Source organism: Cetorhinus maximus, chromosome 25 (assembly GCF_964194155.1).
Source record: "Cetorhinus maximus chromosome 25, sCetMax3.hap1.1, whole genome shotgun sequence".
Lineage (NCBI taxonomy): Eukaryota > Metazoa > Chordata > Chondrichthyes > Lamniformes > Cetorhinidae > Cetorhinus > Cetorhinus maximus.
This window is the reverse complement of record NC_135903.1, coordinates 9,423,806-9,442,415: the sequence shown is the minus strand read 5'-3', so window position 1 is coordinate 9,442,415 and position 18,610 is coordinate 9,423,806. Positions and strand designations below refer to the sequence as shown.

General features: G+C 39.8%; 1 protein-coding gene across 12 annotated transcripts in view; it reads left to right on the top strand.

Moving 5' to 3' along the window:
* arhgap23a (Rho GTPase activating protein 23a) overlaps nt 1-18,610 on the top strand; it is a 501,306-nt gene that overhangs the window by 252,060 nt on the left and 230,636 nt on the right. The gene's annotated exons all lie outside the window — the stretch shown is intronic.

Sequence of the window (18,610 nt, the reverse complement as noted above, 5' to 3'; positions counted from 1 at the left end):
TGGGAAATGGCCCTTGAGTGGTCAATAATTGGCCACTTAAGGGCCTCAACTGGGGCAAGGGTGGGTTTCCCGTCTGAGGCCTGGCCTGCCCCAGCAAAAATTGCTGTGTGGTAGGGGTGGGTGGGAACCTGGAGGGAATCCCATCCCTTCAATTTGATGCTCCCTCCCTCTTGGAACTGTCAGAAATGTTAACACTACTCCTCCTTCTCCAGAGATGCTGCCTGACATGCTGAGTGTCTCCACATATTCTGTTTTTATTTGTCTTTTCTGGTTTAATTTACAATAGATCTATAGGGAACTGAATAATATAAATAATTGTTTCAATTTAAAAAATAAAATATAAACCGTAGGCCTGCAAACAGACAATGAGCTGGTTCATTGTGCTACTCAATGTTATTATAATAAGTAAGTTCAGTGAGTTTGTCGGAGTAGAAATAGGGTATATCGGATGAATACGTGGCTGAAGAGATGGTGTGAGGGGGAGGGTTTCAGATTCCTTAGACATTGGGATCGGTTCTGGGGGAGGTGGAACCAGTACAAACTAGACGGGTTACACCTGGGCAGGACTGGGACTGATGTTCTAGGGGGAATATTTGCTAGAGTGGTTGGGGAGGGTTTAAACTAAAACGGCAGGGGGATGGGAACCTGTGCAAGGAGTCAGAGGAGGGGGAATCAAGGACAAGAACAAAAGACAAAGGGGAATAAGAAAAGTGATAGGCAGAAAAATCAAAGGCAAGAATCAAACTGGGCCTCAGTGAAAAATAGTGGGAATGGGACAAGTAATTTTAAAAAGACAAAGCCTTAAGGCACAAATGCCTTAACGCGAGGAGCATTCTCAGTAAAGTGGATGAATTAACCGCGCAAATAGATGTAAACAGGTATGATACAGTTGGGATTACGGAGACATGGCTGCAGGGTAACCAGGGATGGGAACTGAACATCCAGGGGTATTCAGTATTTAGGAAGGACAGGCAAAAAGGAAAAGGTGGTGGAGTTGCATTGCTGGTTAAAAAGGAAATTAATGCAATAGTGGGGAAAGATATTAGCTCCGACGATGTAGAATCTGTATGGGTAGAGCTGAGAAACACTAGGGACAAAAAACGTTAGTGGGGGTTGTATATAGACCCCCAAACTGTAGTGTTGATGTTGGGGATGGCATTAAACAGGAAATTAGAGACGCATGCAATAAAGGAACATTTGTAATTATGGGTGACTTTAATCTGCATATAGATTGGGCAAATAAAATTAGTAACAATACCATAGAGGAGGAATTCCTGGAGTGTATACAGGATATTTTTCTGGACCAATATGTTGAGGAACTAACTAGAGAACAGGCCATCCTAGACTGGGTATTGTGTAATGAGAAAGGAATAAATGGCAATCTAATTGTGCGAGATCCCTTGGGGATGAGTGACCATAATATGATAGAATTCTTCATCAATATGGAGAGTGATGTAGTTGATTCTGAGACTAGGGTCCTGAATCTTAATAAAGGAAACTACGATGGTATGAGGCGCAAGTTGGCTATGATGGATTGGGAAACGTTACTTAAAGGGATGACGGTGGATAGGCAATGGCAAACATTCAAAGAGCAAATGGGTGAACTGCAACAATTGTTTATTCCTGTCTGGTGCAAAAGTAAAACAGGAAAGGTGGCCAAACCATGGTTTATAAGGGAAATTAGGGATAGTATTAGATCCAAGGAAGAGGCATACAAATTGGCTAAAAAAAAACAACAGACCTGAGGATTGGGAGCAGTTTAGAATTCAGCAAAGGAGGACCAAGGGATTGATTAAGAAGGGGAAAATAGAGTGCGAGAGTAAGCTTACGGGGAACATAAAAACTGACTGTAAAAGTTTCTATAAGTATGTGAAGAGAAGAAGATTGGTGAAGACAAATTTAGGTCCCTTACAGTCAGAAACAGGGGAATTTATAATGGGGAACAAAGAAATGGCTGACCAACTAAATACATACTTTGGTTCTGTCTTCACAAAGGAGGACACTAATAACATACCAGAAATGTTGGGAAACACAGGGTTTAGCGTGAGGGAGGAACTGAAAGAAATCAGTATTAGTAGGGAAATGGTGTTGGGGAAATTGATGAGATTGAAGGCTGATAAATCCCCAGGGCCTGATAATCTACATCCCAGAATACTTAAGGAAGTGGCCGTAGAAATAGCGGATGTTTTGGTGGCCATCTTCCGAGATTCTGTAGACTGGAACAGTTCCTACAGATTGGAGGGTAGCTAATGTAACCCTGCTATTTAAAAAGGGAAGTAGAGAGAAAACAGGGAATTATAGACCACTCAGCCTGGTCGGTAGTGGAGAAAATTCTAGAGTCCATTATAAAAGATTTAATAGCTGTGCACTTGGAAAACAGTGGCAGAATCGGACAGAGTCAGCATGGATTTATGAAAGGGAAATCATGCTTGACAAATCTACTGGAATTTTTCGAGGTTGTAACTAGTAGAGTTGATGAAGGTGAGCCAGTGGATGCGGTTTATTTGGACCTTCAGAAGGCTTTCAACAAAGTCCCACATAAGAGATTAGCGTATAAAATTAAAGCGCATGGGATTGGGGGTAGTGTATTGAGATGGATAGAAAATTGGTTGGCAGACAGGAAACAAAGAGTAGGAATAAAAGGGTCTTTTTCCGAATGGCAGTCAGTGACTAGTGGGGTACCGCAGGGATCGGTGCTGGGACCCCAGCTATTCACAATATATATATTAATGATTTAGATGAGGGAACTAAATGTAACATCTCCAAATTTGCAGATGACACAAAGCTGGGTGGGAGGGTGAGCTGTGAAGAGGATGCAGAGATGTTTCAGTGTGATTTGGACAATCTGAGTGAGTGGTCAAATGCATGGCAGATGCAGTATAATGTGGATAAATGAGTGGTTATCCATTTTGGTAGCAAAAACAGGAAGGCAGATTATTATCTGAATGGCTATAAATTGAGAGAGGGGAATGTGCAATGAGACCTGGGGGTCCTTGTACACCAGTCACTGAAGGTAAGTATGCAGGTGCAGCAGGCGGTAAAGAAGGCAAATGGTATGTTGGCCTTCATAGTGAGAGGATTCGAGTACAGGAGTAGGGATGTCTTGCTGCAATTATACAGGGCCTTGGTGAGACCACACCTGGAATATTGTGTGCAGTTTTGGCCTCCTTAGGATGTTCTTGTTATAGAGGGACTGCAGCGAAGGTTTACCAGATTGATTCCTGGGATGGCAGGACTGACATATGAGGAGAGATTGAGTTAATTAGGATTATATTCGCTGGAGTTCAGAAGAATGAGGGGGGATCTCATAGAAACCATTCTAACAGGACTAGACAAGGTAGATGCAGGGAGGATGTTCCCGATGGTGGGGGGAGTCCAGAACCAGGGGTCACAGTCTGAGGACACAGAGTAGACCATTTAGGACTGAGATGAGAAATTCCTTCACCCAGAGAGTGGTGAGCCTGTGGAATTCGTTACCACAGAAAGTAGTTGAGGCCAAAACGTTGTATGTTTTCAAGAAGGAGTTAGATATAGCTCTTGGGGCGAAAGGGATCAAAGGATATGGGGAGAAAGCGGGAGCAGGTTATTGAGTTGGATGATCAGCCATGATCATGATGAATGGCGGAGCAGGCTTGAAGGGCTGAATGGCCTACTCCTGCTCCTATTTTCTATGTTTCTATGTTTAGAAAGTTCAGAAAGAAGATGGGAATGCTGGCAGTAGATCTGGAGTCCCACATGAATGTGGAGAAATTGTGGGATTGCAATCTCCAAATGAAACTGAATATTTGTGTCACAGAAACAAAATAATGCAGATGCTAGAAATCTGAAATTAAAAGAGAAAATGCTGGAAATACTCAGCAGGTTAGGCAGTGCCTATGGGGAGAGAAAAACAGTAATGTTTCAGGTTGATGCCTTGTCATCAAAACTAAAAAATGTTAGAGATGTAAGAGATTTTGGCAAGGAAACAGTGGGAGGAGGAGAGGGAAGAAAGAACAAAATGGAAAGTCAATGATGGCTTTCTAAGTGTAGTTCCATTGTTTCAGAACTGAATTTCGCTAAACTGGATCATCAATAAACTGTACGTGAACCTCTGTGTGCCCAGTTTTTTTTAAAAGGGGAAAATGATGATGTTTAAGAGGCATACAAAGAACAGCTTAAGTTTTGTTTCCTCTATGTTACTGTAACATCCCCCTCAAGGAAAATTAAACAGGTCAATGACAAAGTCATTTCTTGCATGAATATATTTGTCAAACTTAATGTGCTCGCTGTTGCATTGACAATTAGAATATGCAAATAAGCAATGTATGATATGTGACTTATTCCAAAGAACTTGTTCTCCAGCAGTGCTGGATGCAAGGGACTATGTCCTATTGGTGTAGGGTATGTAAAAGTATGTAAAAAGAAAAAGATTAGTGAAGACAAATGTAGGTCCCTTATAGTCTGAAACAGGAGAATTTATAAGAGAGAACAAGGAAATGGCAGAGAAATTAAACAACTACTTTAGTTCCCTCTTCACGGAGGAAGACACAAATAACTTCCCAGAAATGCTAGGGAACCAAGTGTCAAGTGAGGAGGAGGAATTGAAGTAAATTAGTATTATTAAAACGACAGTGCTGGAGAAATTAATGGGACTGAAAGCTGATAAATCCCCAGGGCCTGATGATCTATACCCCAGGGTACTAAAGGAGGTGGCCGTGGAAAGAGTGAACGCATTGGTTGTCGTCTTCCAAAATTCTGTAGATTCTGGAACAGTCCTGGCAGATTGGAGGGTGGCAAATGTAACCCCGCTATGTAAAAAGGGAGGGAGGGAGAAAACAGCGAATTACAGATCAGTTAGCCTAACATCAGTAGTAGGGGAAACGCTAGAGTGTATTATAAAGGATGTGATAACAGGACACTTAGAAAATAGCAACGGGATTAGACAAAGTCAGCATGGACCTATGAAAAGGAAATCATGTTTGACAAACCTACTGGAGTTTTTTGAGGACATAACTAGCAGAATAGATTAGGGAGAACCAGTGGTTGTGGTGTATTTGGAGAAAGCTTTTGATAAAGACCCATGTAAGAGGTTAGTGTGTAAAATTAAAGCATATGGGATTGGAGGTAATATATTGGCATGGATTGAGAGTTGGTTAGCAGACAGAAAACAGAGAATAGGAATAAAAGGGTCATTTTTCGGAGTAGCAGGCAGTGACTAATGGGGTACCGCAGGGATCAGTGATTGGGCCCCAGCTATTCACAATATGTATCAATGATTTGGATGAGGGAACCAAATGTGATAGTTCCAAGTTTGTTGGCAACATGAAACTTGGTGGGAATGTGAGGGGTGAGGAGGGTGTTAAGAGGCTTCAAGGCAATTTAGACAGGTTGAATGAGTGGGCAAGTACATGGCAGATGCAATATAATGTGAAGAAGTGTGAAGTTATCCACTTCGGTAGGAGAAACAGAATGACAGAATATTATTTAAATGGTGATAGATTGGGAAATGTTGATGTACAAAGGGACCTGGGTGTGGTATGTTGGCCTTCATTGCAAGAGGACTTGAGTACAGGAGCAAGGATGTCTTACTGCAGCTGTACAGGGTCTTGGTGAGACCACACCTGGAGTATTGTGTGAAGCTTTGGTCTCCTTACCCAAGAAAGAATATACTTACCATTAGAGGGAATGCAACGAAAGTTCACCAGACTGATTCCTGCCTGGGATGGCATGATTGCCGTATGAGGAGAAATTGAGTTGACTAGGCTTCTATTCACTGGAGTTTAGGAGAATGAAAGGGGATCTCATTGAAATGTATAAAATTCTGACAAGGATGGACAGACTGGATGCAGGGATGACATTTCCTCTGGCTGGGGTGTCAAGAACAAGGGTCACAGTCTCAGGATACAGGGTAGGCCATTTAGGACTGAGATGTGGAGAAACGTCTTCACTCAGAGGGTGGTGAACCTGTCGCATTCTCTATCACGGAATGCTGTGGAGTCGTATGTGAAGGGGTAAAAACAGGGCACTATATTCTTGAAGTGCATGTACCAGGACTTTGTACATGTACCAGTTTTGTATTGATAAGAAATGTACTTGCTTTATGTTTCATTGTCCTAGATATACACTCTAACAACTTATTCACTTTTACCAGCCTCAGCACATTGGCTTTCAGTGTTTTGTAAACTCCCAGGTCTTACTTCCACTTCACCTCCTTGAGTGGTAACCCCGAAGGGTCTTTATGTTTAGAATTATTTTGACATAAATGCATCATGCTGCACTTGTCTACATTAAAAGGCACCTGCCATATACTTTTCCATTTCCTCCAAAGTATCTAGATTTGCCTTGCAGACTATTGACTTTGTCTAAGGCCCTAATTCCTGTACATATTTGTGTCATTGGAAAACATGTGGACTGTTCCCTAATGGCTTTGTCTGGATCATTAATAAGGTTGGTGAATAGCAAGGGATCTAACATGAATCCCTCGTTACATTAGTGACAGGCCCCCACACATAGCTGCTACCATTAAAACTACCCTCTGTACATACAGATACAATCTATTCTCTTTTGAACCTAAAATCTGCTGCAAATCTCTGAAAATGCATGATTTGCTTAGTCTTTTGCGCAGCACTATACCAAAGTGTTTTGAAAATCAAGACATAGTCTGTTTGACTTCCATTACCCACTGACTTTGTAATTACCTCAATAACTTCCGTGAGTTGGCGATACAAGGCCCTGTAGTAACCTCTGCTCTTTCTCAATGATCAGGCAACATTTAATGACTTCCATTAACCTTTCTGTAAGTGAAGACACTCAAATGGATTTGTAGTTTCAGGAGGTTTTTCCCACAGGAAGTGATCAGCACTTGGAATGGGCAGGCAGGCAGAATGGTGGAGGTGAAAACCTTGCAATCAGTTAAAAAACAGCAATGTGGAGCTTATTGTCATTCTGGATGGATAAATTAGGATGGACTTTCTCATCTCTAAGTATTTTATGGTCATTGAATCTTCACAATTTTTTCCCAAAAGAAAGACTGAAGTTGGTTGTCAAAAATTCTTTGCTAACAAAACAGGGAGAGGCAGCTGAAATACTTTGTAACTAAGTATGTAAGCAGTGCTTTCTCTGACTCCCAGTGGAATTTCTACATGTTCTAACATGGCCCTTAGTGTTGAAGAATGACATCAATATCTCGTACAGCATGTTATCTATGATGTTATTTGGAAACGTGATTTAAAACTAAGTTGTGACTTGTAAATTTGAATTTGCAATTTGTATTAACAGCACAATCAGGATAAAAGAAATCAAGCTAGCAAAAGATAATTATAAATTTTTTAAGCCAGTAATCTAAATTTGGAAAGTGTTCATTTGAGATTTCTCTCAACTTTTAGGTACCTCTCTTTTTAGTCTCGTATGATTGGAGTGAAATGTCACATCATTCATGGTAAATCATTACAAAATATCCATTCTTGGCCTGCCTCTAGCTGACATTTTAAGAGCATCGACTACAAAAACAAGGAGCTGCTAAGACCCTAGTCAGAGCAAAAGAAAGAGGAGCAGTGGGTCATACAGCCTCTCTAGGCTGCTCTGCCATTGAGTAAGATCATGGCACACCTTTGAGCATCAAGAAACAGCAAGAGCAGCAGGGCTACAAAGAGCACGGAGAGGGAAGGCAAGAGCTCAGCTTGAGAGGCGGGTAATAGTGAAAGCAGCGGGTATGGGCAGTTTCTAGTCAGAGTTCTGATCGTGGGAAAAAAATCAAGGTGTGACATCACAGGGCAGGTAGGAGATTGGCTGATGAGCATTTCTGATCTAAACTTGGGAATATTCTGGGTGAGTCTTATCTTTTCTTATAAATCAGAGTTTATTATTACTAGTAGGTTGTATTAAGTATTAATATGAATCATAAGTATTAGTAACATTTATTGGTAAGGTTTATTGATAGTAAGATCTGGAATTTAGGAAAGTGTAAACTTTTAAATAATCCTAAACTACCTACCTCATAATGAATTCAGAGACACTAGCAGAGGAAGTAAGAAACTAGTGAGTCTTATTTATTTTATTCTTAACTGATGGTGTTAATTTGACTACTAAGCTTTAAATTAGTACAGTAAGTGGCATGAGAAGAGGCATTAATTAAGGAAATAATTAGTCACTTAAGATACAATAAGGATGGCCAGACAGGTGATGTGCTGTGACAGCAGGATGTGGAAGTTAGTGTGATCCAGGGCAAACATGGTCTGCGGTAAGTGTCTGTGGTTTGAGGAGCTTCGGCTTAGAAACCATAGAACCATAGAAAAATTACGGCGCAGAAAGAGGCCATTCAGAGTCATTGAGCTGGAGGCTGAGCTGCGGACACTATGACACATCAGCGAGGGGGAATGTTACCAGGGCACTTTGCTCCAGGAGGCGGTCACATCCCTTAGGATAGGGTCTTTGGTCAGTGGTCATGGGCAGGAGGATGTGATGCAAGTGAGGCAGGCAAGGGGATCGAGAAGGTAGAGATGGAGGAGCCTCAGCCCTTGCAATTGTCAGAAAAGCAGAACCTCAAAGCAGAATCTCTAGATTACCTGAGCCACAAGAAAATTGGCACAGGGCAAATAAGATTAGAGAGTTAAGTGTGTAGCTTAAAGGTTGGTGTGGGAGAAGTGGGTTTTGATTCCTGGGGCACTGGCATCAGTATTGGGGGAAAATGGGAGCTGTACCATTGGGACGATCTTCACCTCAACTGTGCTGGGACCAGTGTTCTGGCGAGTTGTATAACCAGGGCAGTTGAGAGGGCATTAAACTAAATAGTGGGGGCGAGGGAAGATGTGACAAACTGAAGAGAGAGGAGAAGGTAAGAGAGCAGGATAGCAATAAGGGAAATGGTTATCAGAGTGTGTCAGGAAGGAACAGAATGTATAAACATAAGAGTGCGCCAGCAGTTAAGGCTAGAGATTGCAAAAATAATAAAACAAAATTAAAGGCACTCTGTGAATGCTGTGAATGCATTCAAATAACAATGTAGATGAACTGACGGCACAAATAGAGGTAATCAAGTATGAACTAATTGCCATTATGGAGACGTGGCGGCAGGATGACCAAGGCTGGGAACTGAAAGTTCAAGGGTATTCAGCATTTAGGAAGGATAGACAAAAAGGAAAAGGAGGTGGGTCGCATTGTTAATAAAGGATGGGATCAGTACATCTACAGCCCTCTTAGTTCATCTCAGTCCAAAATGGCTGTTCCTTTATCCTGAGACTATGCCCCCTAGTTCTAGTTCCAGCCAGGGGAAAGAGCCCCTTAGCATCTACCTTGTTGATCCCTCTCAGAATTTTATGTTTCAATGAGATCACCTCTCATTCTTCTCAACTTCAGAGAGTATAGGCCCATTCTTCTCAATCTCTGCTCATAGGACAATTCCCTCATCTCAGGAGTTAGTCTATTGAAGCTTTGTTTCACCCCTTCTAAAGCAGTAAATTCTTCCTTGGGTATGGAGACTAAACTGAACAATTGCAACAAGGCATCCTTACTATTGTATACCAACCCCTTTGCAATAAAGAATGACATAGTATTTGCTTTTCTAATTGCTTCCTGTATCTGTATGTTAACTTTCTATGTTTCATGTACAATGACACCTACATCTCTTAAATTTGTACCATTTAAAAAAAACAATTTTTCTATAATGAAGCATGCATACATTCTATAATATGCATGCTTCTATGTAAAATGGGGTTCAGGCAGTAGTTGGTTTCTAGCAAGTAACCACTAGAACTTGAATAAGAACAGAAACTGCTGGAAAAACTCGGTAGGTCTGGTAGCATCTATGGAGAGGGAAACAGTTGATGTTTTTGAGTCCAATATGACTCTTCTTTGGAACCACTAGAACTTTGTTTTGTAAAGCATTAGCATTTCACAATAATACTTGCTAGTCACTCGGCAAGCCGTTAAAAGTATATTTTATTTTTTGTAACATAGATATCTGGACGATGTTACCTGGTCAAGAGATTGGTGGAATTCATGGTGACCACATTGACTTGTGATGCAAAATATTCACTAACATGTCTAGTTAATTGAACTTTACTGTCAGTTGAGGCAGATGCAACATTGTGTGAATGAACAGTTTTGTCAAAATTTCTTTACAGTTCCATCACAAGTAGGAGGGACTAGTTTTAGAAGATTTTATTATGGTATAGTGTGTATTGAACATTTCTGGGAGGGAATCTCCCTCTGCATTGGAGTGAAATCCTTTCTTGTTGCTTCATATTTGGGAGTTGGCTAGCTACCTGAGAGGCACAAATCAAAAGCTAAGTGGATAAAGCATGTTCATGTCAGCAAGAATCCAATAACAGTGAAAAGACATCATTATCTGGCAATAACAGCCAGATTATTTGTTCCATCAAATTCAAAGCAGCGGGACAGATATTTCTGAATTGCAGCATTTGTATGTTTTTAGATGACTGGTTTGAAAGATTTTCTTCCCTACACTCTGCAGATAAATTGGCATGGTACAGCATTCATCATTAACATGCAACCTTTTCTATCTAAAATGGTAAGTAGATGTGTGTGACAATTGTAGAAGAATTTTCCTACTTTTCGTTGCAGGGAAACTCCTTGCTGGGATTATCTAAAATTGTCATATGAGCATATCACTGAAGACTACTTGTGGATTTAGAAAAGATTCAATATATGGTATTGAGTTTTCCCCAGTTGCAGCAAACTTGCAAGTTTGTTGCGCCATTTATCTTGTAATTGTATTCCTGAAAGTTTTTATTTTATATTGTAAATCTATTTTCAAATAATCTGAGGAAATTGACGAGTGATCTCTGAATTTTACTATGGAGGTCCAGGATGTTTAGCTAATGAATAACAATTGTATATCATTAACTTTTTAGAGAAAGATCATAATGGAAGAAAATTGTTGGAACCACCTGCAAGCTTTCTCTGGGCCATAGTTTCCACAGCTTGCAAACCATCCATAAGACCTTATGAAATCTTATGGCTGTTCAGAATGCAGATCCAGAGTCTAAACTGGTATATCCAGCACCTCCTGCACATCTGAAATGTCTCTGGAATGCAGTCTGATGCAAATGGTTTGGCTTGCCTTTTAATGCTAAACAGAACAACTGATGACACAAATTCTCAAGGGTTGATAACCATGTACAAGGGCAAACATTTTCAGCTTGTTGTGAGATTTAAAATGGGCACTTGGAACTTATAGACAGTAATCTCCCTTTTGAAGTTAAAACTGCAAGAGCAAAATCATCTATACTCTGATGAGACTACACTATCTGCTTATCCCCTGGAATCCCCTTTTCTCTGTATATTTATAAAACTCGCTAAAGGGATAGAGCACCACTAAAGTATGATTTTTTTTCTCCAGCTTGATTGTTTGAATCTAATCCTGTAAATTAGTTATGGTTCAGAATGCTACCAAAAGTTTTGCTTTATTGTTTGCGAATAGAGCAAATCAGCTATTTGTATCATGTTCACTTGTACCCAGTGACAGGCAATTATTGTTTCTGCACTCACCTGCCCACAAGTTTCCTGTCTATTAAAATGAATGGGAGGAAATGCACTGGTGATGCATAAATGGAAAACCCTGCCCAAAGTGCCAGTGTTTTTCTATCTTGCGTCACAGTACAATGCATTTCAGTTACGCCTTTAAAAAAAAAATGTTATAAACATTATCTAAAAGGTTTTAAGGAATTACACATACATGTCCCAAGGACAATTGCTACTGGCATCTTTATTGCAGTTGTTCAGGTTTAATGTTACCGAAGTGTGGTTCCAATGACAGTGTTTAGGGAACACAATAACTTGAGCTGCTGAGATTACAGCAAATGCAATTTTATCGTGGATTTAATGTTCTAAATAATTTAATTTATAGTTGAATTTATGTAGGTGGGATATTGCTGTAATTTTTGGAGACAAGTTTTGGATTTTTTTAAATTGAGAAACTTGGTTGAAGGGCCAAGATCCATAGGGCAGGATGCCATGAAAGTTGAAAAGAGTAATTAGCACCAAGCTTAGGTTTTCAAAAGACCAAAGATTTGATTTTTAAAATTATAGAAAGAAAGAAGAATTGAGGAAGATGAGTTTAACAGTTTTGAGATCTCAGAAAAGAATATTTTATTTAGAACATGTACTGAAATGCTTCATTTCTGATGAATTCGGTGACTGGAATTAAAAAAGCAACTTAGAACAGGTGTAAAAATGAAATGAAAAATATAAAATTATATTGATAGCTCCAAACAGATTTTCACGAGTGTAAAACTCAATAGCGAGTCAACTGATCTGTAGCCTTACAGCCCTACCCTTTAGTTCTTGCTCACATAGAAACACTAAAGCAAGTGTGCTTTACTAATGTGCCAGTGTAAATCATTGCAAATAGAATGTGGTCTATTAAACAAATTGGTCGAATAGTTCAACTTTAATTTTGACGGGCTGTTAACTTCCTGCTATTGTGGGATGTGATTTTAATCTGGATAGTTGCTTAAAATGGTATGTTTCCATTAAGTAATGGAGCTGCATAGATTAACTGTTCTCAGTAAGTAAGCTAGTTGGCCATGCAGTTAACTACACAAAAATCATTATCAGAAGTACAGCAAAATAATATGATTACCGATTTAGAATTGGAGTCACAGATGTAATTCCTGGAAATTCGCGGAGGAGCCTGTAGAAAAATGTTAGAAAAACAATGATATATTTCGGGAAGCTGTTCTGATGGGTTTAAATAATCAAGTGCCTTAAACACTCAGGAGTATGTTTACCACAGCAATTAAAAAAAAACATATTTCACTAAGTCATTGGGTAGAATTTTGCCCTCGGTGGGCGTGCGGGCCCCACCGGCTCGGCGACAGGCGGACAGCTGGCCCCCGCCACCGAAACGGCCCGCCCCCATTTTGAAAGGGTGGGCCAATTAAGGCCCGCCCAGCGGCCTGCCTGACAGGAAGTGCTATGAGCTTCCTGTGCGGGGGTGGGGGAGGGAATCCCCAGCTGTCAAAGTGCGCTCTTTCACACATGCGCGCAAAAGAGCGTACTGCTCCCTGAGACACAGTGCTGTCTCAGGGCGATTACTGACAGTCCAAAAAACTTTAAAAATAGAAAAATTAAAAAATTATTAACATGTCCCCCTCATGTAACAATATCACACGAGGTGGGACATGTTAATAAATATCACACAAAATGTATTGAAGTTTTTAAAAAACTGACATGAAACCTCATCCCGCCAGTGGATGAGGTTTCATGTCTTATCAGAAGCCCGCTGGGGCTCCTGGCCTGCCCGCCTGCCTTAAGGTTGGACGGGCAGGTCTTTAATTATTTTAATCACTCTGTCAATGGCCTCAATTGGCCATTGACAGGTCGGCGGGTGGACAGCTGATTTCGCTGTCCGCCCGCCTTCCTAAAAATTTAAAGGGACCGGGATGGCGTCGGGGGTTCCTCCCGAAGTCATCCCGCGTCATTTTCCCGTCGGCGAGCGGGCCCCGCCCCCAAATCGTCGACGGGAAAATTCAGGCCATTGTGTATTCTGTTTGTACAGTGCATGAAACGCTTCACTGGTTTTTATATGTAATCTTTATGTAAATATTAATTGGTTCATGTTGAGGTTCAGATAAGCTTACCAATATGGATGCCTGCGAAGTGATTTTCAGCTGTGTATCTAAATTATTATGGTAACTACAGAAGGATTAAATAATTGAACATAATGCACAACTTGTTTACAAACTCCATCAAAGAACCCAGGTTAAAGCTGTGCAAAATCTGTTGAACACATGAGGTACCAGCAATCCAATCTAATTATAACACACCTGTGACAATAAGATCAAATAAATTAAATAACTTTTGGAATTAGCTGCAACTTGAGTGAGCATTGCAATATAAACAGTATGTTCTAATCAACAACAGTTCACTTGTGCATTTTGAGCCATATATTAAAGTTGTTGAATACCTGTTGGCTCTGGTCCAGGTAAAAGTGATTTTAAAATGTTATCAGTAGGATATAATGGCAACATGTTCTGGCTGAGATGCAAGAGGGGAATATTTTTGTAAAAGAATGAGCCACACATCTATCAGTTTTTCTGCTGTTTTTCACTTAAGCCTACATTGGATTTTTGGAAGACGGCTGTTCCTGGGCAGATTAATGATCTGTGCATTATCACCATTTAGCTGTTAGGATGGATAAATGCACAAAAATCTATCAATCTCAGTTTTGCCTTCAATCGTGTTTAAATTAGAAAAGCAACCAGTACTGACAGTAGGGAGACAGAAGAAAGGTCATTCGAACAGCTAAGTGACTGTCATTGTTCTCATTTAGTCAAATAGTTGGAGCACTACATTGTGTATTCTCTTTTCATCATATATTTTATTAATAATGGTGAACTTTCATGTGGCTCAGCATGTGGTACATGCACTACCTGGTACGATACATAGAGGACAGGATACAGTGGGTTTCACTCCTAGCCCACACTGAATTAGCTGATCTTAGCCAGGGTAGTAGTGATGATGGAACTACACATAACTTCTGTGTCCTATGGCTAGGAAGAGAAAATATTGGTTATGTTTCATGCTTTTGATCAATATTTAGTGACTCCAACGGGAAACTGTTTGTATAGATGAGGATAGCCTCCTATGAATGGCGATTCTGCTGACATTTGTCTGAGGCTATGAAGTATGTCCATTTGGACAAGGTGGCTGTGGAAATGTACCCAGCCTGACTCTGAACTTTCAGAAAAATAAAGAAGGAAAAAATCTTAATTTCTTGGCAGGTGTGGCTTAGAGTTTATCCCAGAGCTGTGCTATTGGTTCAGCAGAGGAAGAGAATAGCATGCTGGACAGCCAGAAAAACTAATATTGAATTGGGGACTCGGCAAAATTAAGCAAGATAACAGTAATGAAGAAAGTAATGGCACTAAAAAGTGACAAATCCCTGGGATTTGATTGATTTCATCTCAGTGTTTGATGAAAGTAGATGAGAACACTGCAGACGCCCTAACTATGACCTTCCAAAATTCTCTTGATTTTGGGAATCGTTCCTCGTGATTGGAAAATTGCACATGTCTCTCCACTATTTAAGATAGGTGAGAAAGGGAAGTTGAAGAATTATAGAACACTTAGCCTAACATCTGATGTTAGAAAGTTACTAGAATCTATAATTAAGGATAGAGCGACTGAACACTTTGAAAATTTTCAGTTGATCAGAGGGAGCTAGCATGGCTTTGTAAAGGGTAGGTCATACTTGATGAGTCTGGTTGAATTTTTTGAAAAGGTGAGTAAAGTAGTGGACAGGAAAGCATCAATAGATGTTATCTATATGGACTTCCAGAAGGCATTTGATAAAGTCGCTCATAAGAAACTGCTTGCTAAAGTTGAAGCCGATAGAATTGAAGGCAAATTATTGACCTGCTTAGGAAACTGGCGGTGAGATAGCAGAAGGAGTAGGCATAATGGGAAGGTACTTTAATTGGCAGGATGTGACCAGTGGTGACCCACAGGTTTCGGTTTTGAGGCCTCAACTATTACCATATTGATGATGGGATAGAATGCCTTATATCCATTTGCCATGACACAAAGATAGGTGGCATTGTAAGCAGTGTAGATGGAAGCAGGTTATAAAGAGATATTAATAGGTTAAGTGAATGGGAAAAACTGTGACAAATGGATTTCAATATAGGCAAACTTTGGACCTAAAAAGGATAGGACAGGATACTTCTAAATGGTGAGAAGCGAGAAACAGTGGAAGTACAAAGAGACTTGGAGGTCCAGATAAATGGATCATTTAATAATCAAAAAGGCTAATGGAATCCTGGCCTTTCTATCTAGGAGACTGGAATACGATTAGAAGTTACTCTACAGCTGTACATAGCCCTGGTTAGACCACATGTGGACTTCTGCATACCACACCTTAGGAAGAACACATTGGAGGCAGTGCAACATAATTTACGAGAATCTGTAAATTCTGAACTCCAAGGATTAAATTATGAAGAGGAATTACACAAATTAGGGCTGTATTTCCTGGAATTTAGAAAAAGAAGTGATTAGATTGAAGTTTTGAAGGTATTTGGGGGGGTGGGGTGGGGGGGTGGGGTGGTCGGCGGACGGCCAAGGTAGGTAGATATTATTTCTGCTTGTTGGGGAGTCTAAGACTAGGGAATATAGTCTGGAACTTAGAGCTGGATCTTTCAGGAGTGTAATTAGGAAACACATCTTCACACAAAGCGTGGTAGAGTTTAGAACATTCCTATGAAAATAGTAATTGATTCAGTTAATTTTAAATCCTGAGATTGATAGATTTCTGTTAACCAAAGAGACTAAGGGATTTGGGACAATGCAGGTACATGGAATTAGCTCACAAATCTGCATTGGTCTCATTGAATGGTGGAATGGCTCAAGGGATCAAATGGCCTATTCCTGATCCTATGTTTCCTGTGCATTACAGCTGCATTCTTTCTGTGGTGAGGAAATCTTTGTAGGAATGAAGCCTCAGATCTCATGTAATATGTCAGACCCATGGGAAGCGCATTTCCTTTATGTATATGGGATAGTATGTTTTATTGCTGATTCAATTGTAGAACCTGTTTTTGAACTCTTCTTTTGCAACATAAGACAGTAATATACATAAATGTGTAGGTCAATTTAATTGTTGAAGTATCTTTATTATGTGTAAATGGAATTAAATTCCTGTAATTTGTGGGGTTTTTTTGGTATTTAAGAGGGAAAAAGCTACCAATAGGTTTGCTGATAGACTTCTTTAGGTGTAGGTTTTTATTTTGGCAATCTTAGTTCCTCGTGTCTTTGCAAATTGTGTTTAAGTTGTATACAGTTTTTGCAGTTACATGCACACTTTCACTATTCAAAATAGTGAAATCTTGAAATGTGGATTTCCTAAATGTCCACTTGATGAGTATTTATTACGAAAACTCATTGAAGAGCAAAATGAAGGAGATTGAGTGGATAAAGTAAAAAGTCATCGGAAAATTGATCCCTTATGAATAGTCTCTGGTTCTGGTTGTGAATTGTTTTCCCTTGGGATATAGCCATTATAGATTGTATAGTTTGAGAATAGGATTATTGTCAGTTTAAATATTCAGGCCAACAAATGAAAAGTTCACAAAATGCAATCTTTTTTTATTGAATGTTTGATTACAGTGGAATGATGAAAGGTGTTTTTATTACTGCATAGACTGTTGTATTTCATACATTTTTACTGTGTTCCACAAAGTGAGGCAATTCGTGCCCCTGGGATGTCCAGTAGGGCTTTGGTTTCAGTTTGATATATTTGGAAAGGATTCTCTTCATCCACTCCTCCCTTCCCTTTATCAGGACATGTACAGTATGAAGAGGTATAGCTAGACATGAGATCTTGTATCAGAAGGAGTCTCTTGCAATAGAATCATAGTATAGTACAGGTCAGAAGGAGACCATTCAGCTCATTGAGTCATCCAGTTAACCCCGTATACCTGCAATTATTTCTCGTTCATGTACTTACCTGATCCCTTTTGAAGACTATTGAAACTGTGTGTACCACCCTATCAGACAGTGCATTCCAAATCCTATCCATTTGTTGCCTGAAAAAGATTTCCTGATATCACCTCTCATTGTTTTGCCTGCCATCTTAAATCTGTACCCGCTGGCTATCATTGTTTCAGTTGTTGGAAGCAGTTTCCTTTTGTTAGAGTCATTATTCTCACATTGAGGAAAGAATGAATCTGGAGCCAGTCTTTTCCATAACCAAGGTTTATTCACAAGCACACCGACTTCCTTTTTCCTCCCTACTACACCAGTGTAAATTGGTTCTTATATACTTAAGAATAATTCCCTAATCTTACCCCAATTAGTAACAGCTGTTCTCAAATTAAAGTACGCACTTCATTGTAACAGGATTCCAACATTAACAACTTTGTCTAAACCCTTTGTCTAAGCACTCCTATCAAATTTCCTCATAGTCTTCTCTGCTCTAAGGAGAACAATCCCAGTTTCTCCCACTTTATCCATGGAACTATAATGCCTCATCCCTGGAAGCATTCTAGTAAATCTCTTCTGTACCCCTTCCAAAGCCTTTACTTCCTAATGTGTGGTGCCTAGAATTGGACACAGTACTCCAGCTGGGGCTGAACTTGTGTTTTACAGAGGTTTAGCATAAGTTCCTGGCTTTTGTACATGGTGCCTCTATTTGGAAAGCCTATAAAAAAAACTGTTAAAAATGTTTCGTGATTGTTTGTTTGTTACACCCTTTAGGGCAAAGCTTATCTATAATACATAACAGGATGGTTGCTGTATGTATTTGCAAGGGCATTTAAGGATGGGCAGTAAAAGCTGGAATTGCCAGGAATACCCATATCCCAAGAACAAATAAACAAAAAATGTATTATTGGGCCAGCATGACTTCCAGCACATGTGAGGTCTGGAGAGAAGGGGGATGACTGTGTACAGTGCCATGAAACCAACACTATATTAAGCTTATGTTTATAGTGCATATCAACCTTGTCTATAGTGTAGAGGATACTAGTCAGAATAAGGTGGTTTATAGAAAGTTGTTGATGGAATAATGTTATTATTATTCTTCAGTGGAGCAGATGCAAGTGCAATTATTTTTGCTTAACCAGATAATGAGAAGTTTATTTTTCAGCACTGTTAGTGCCTGCTGTGTATTCTA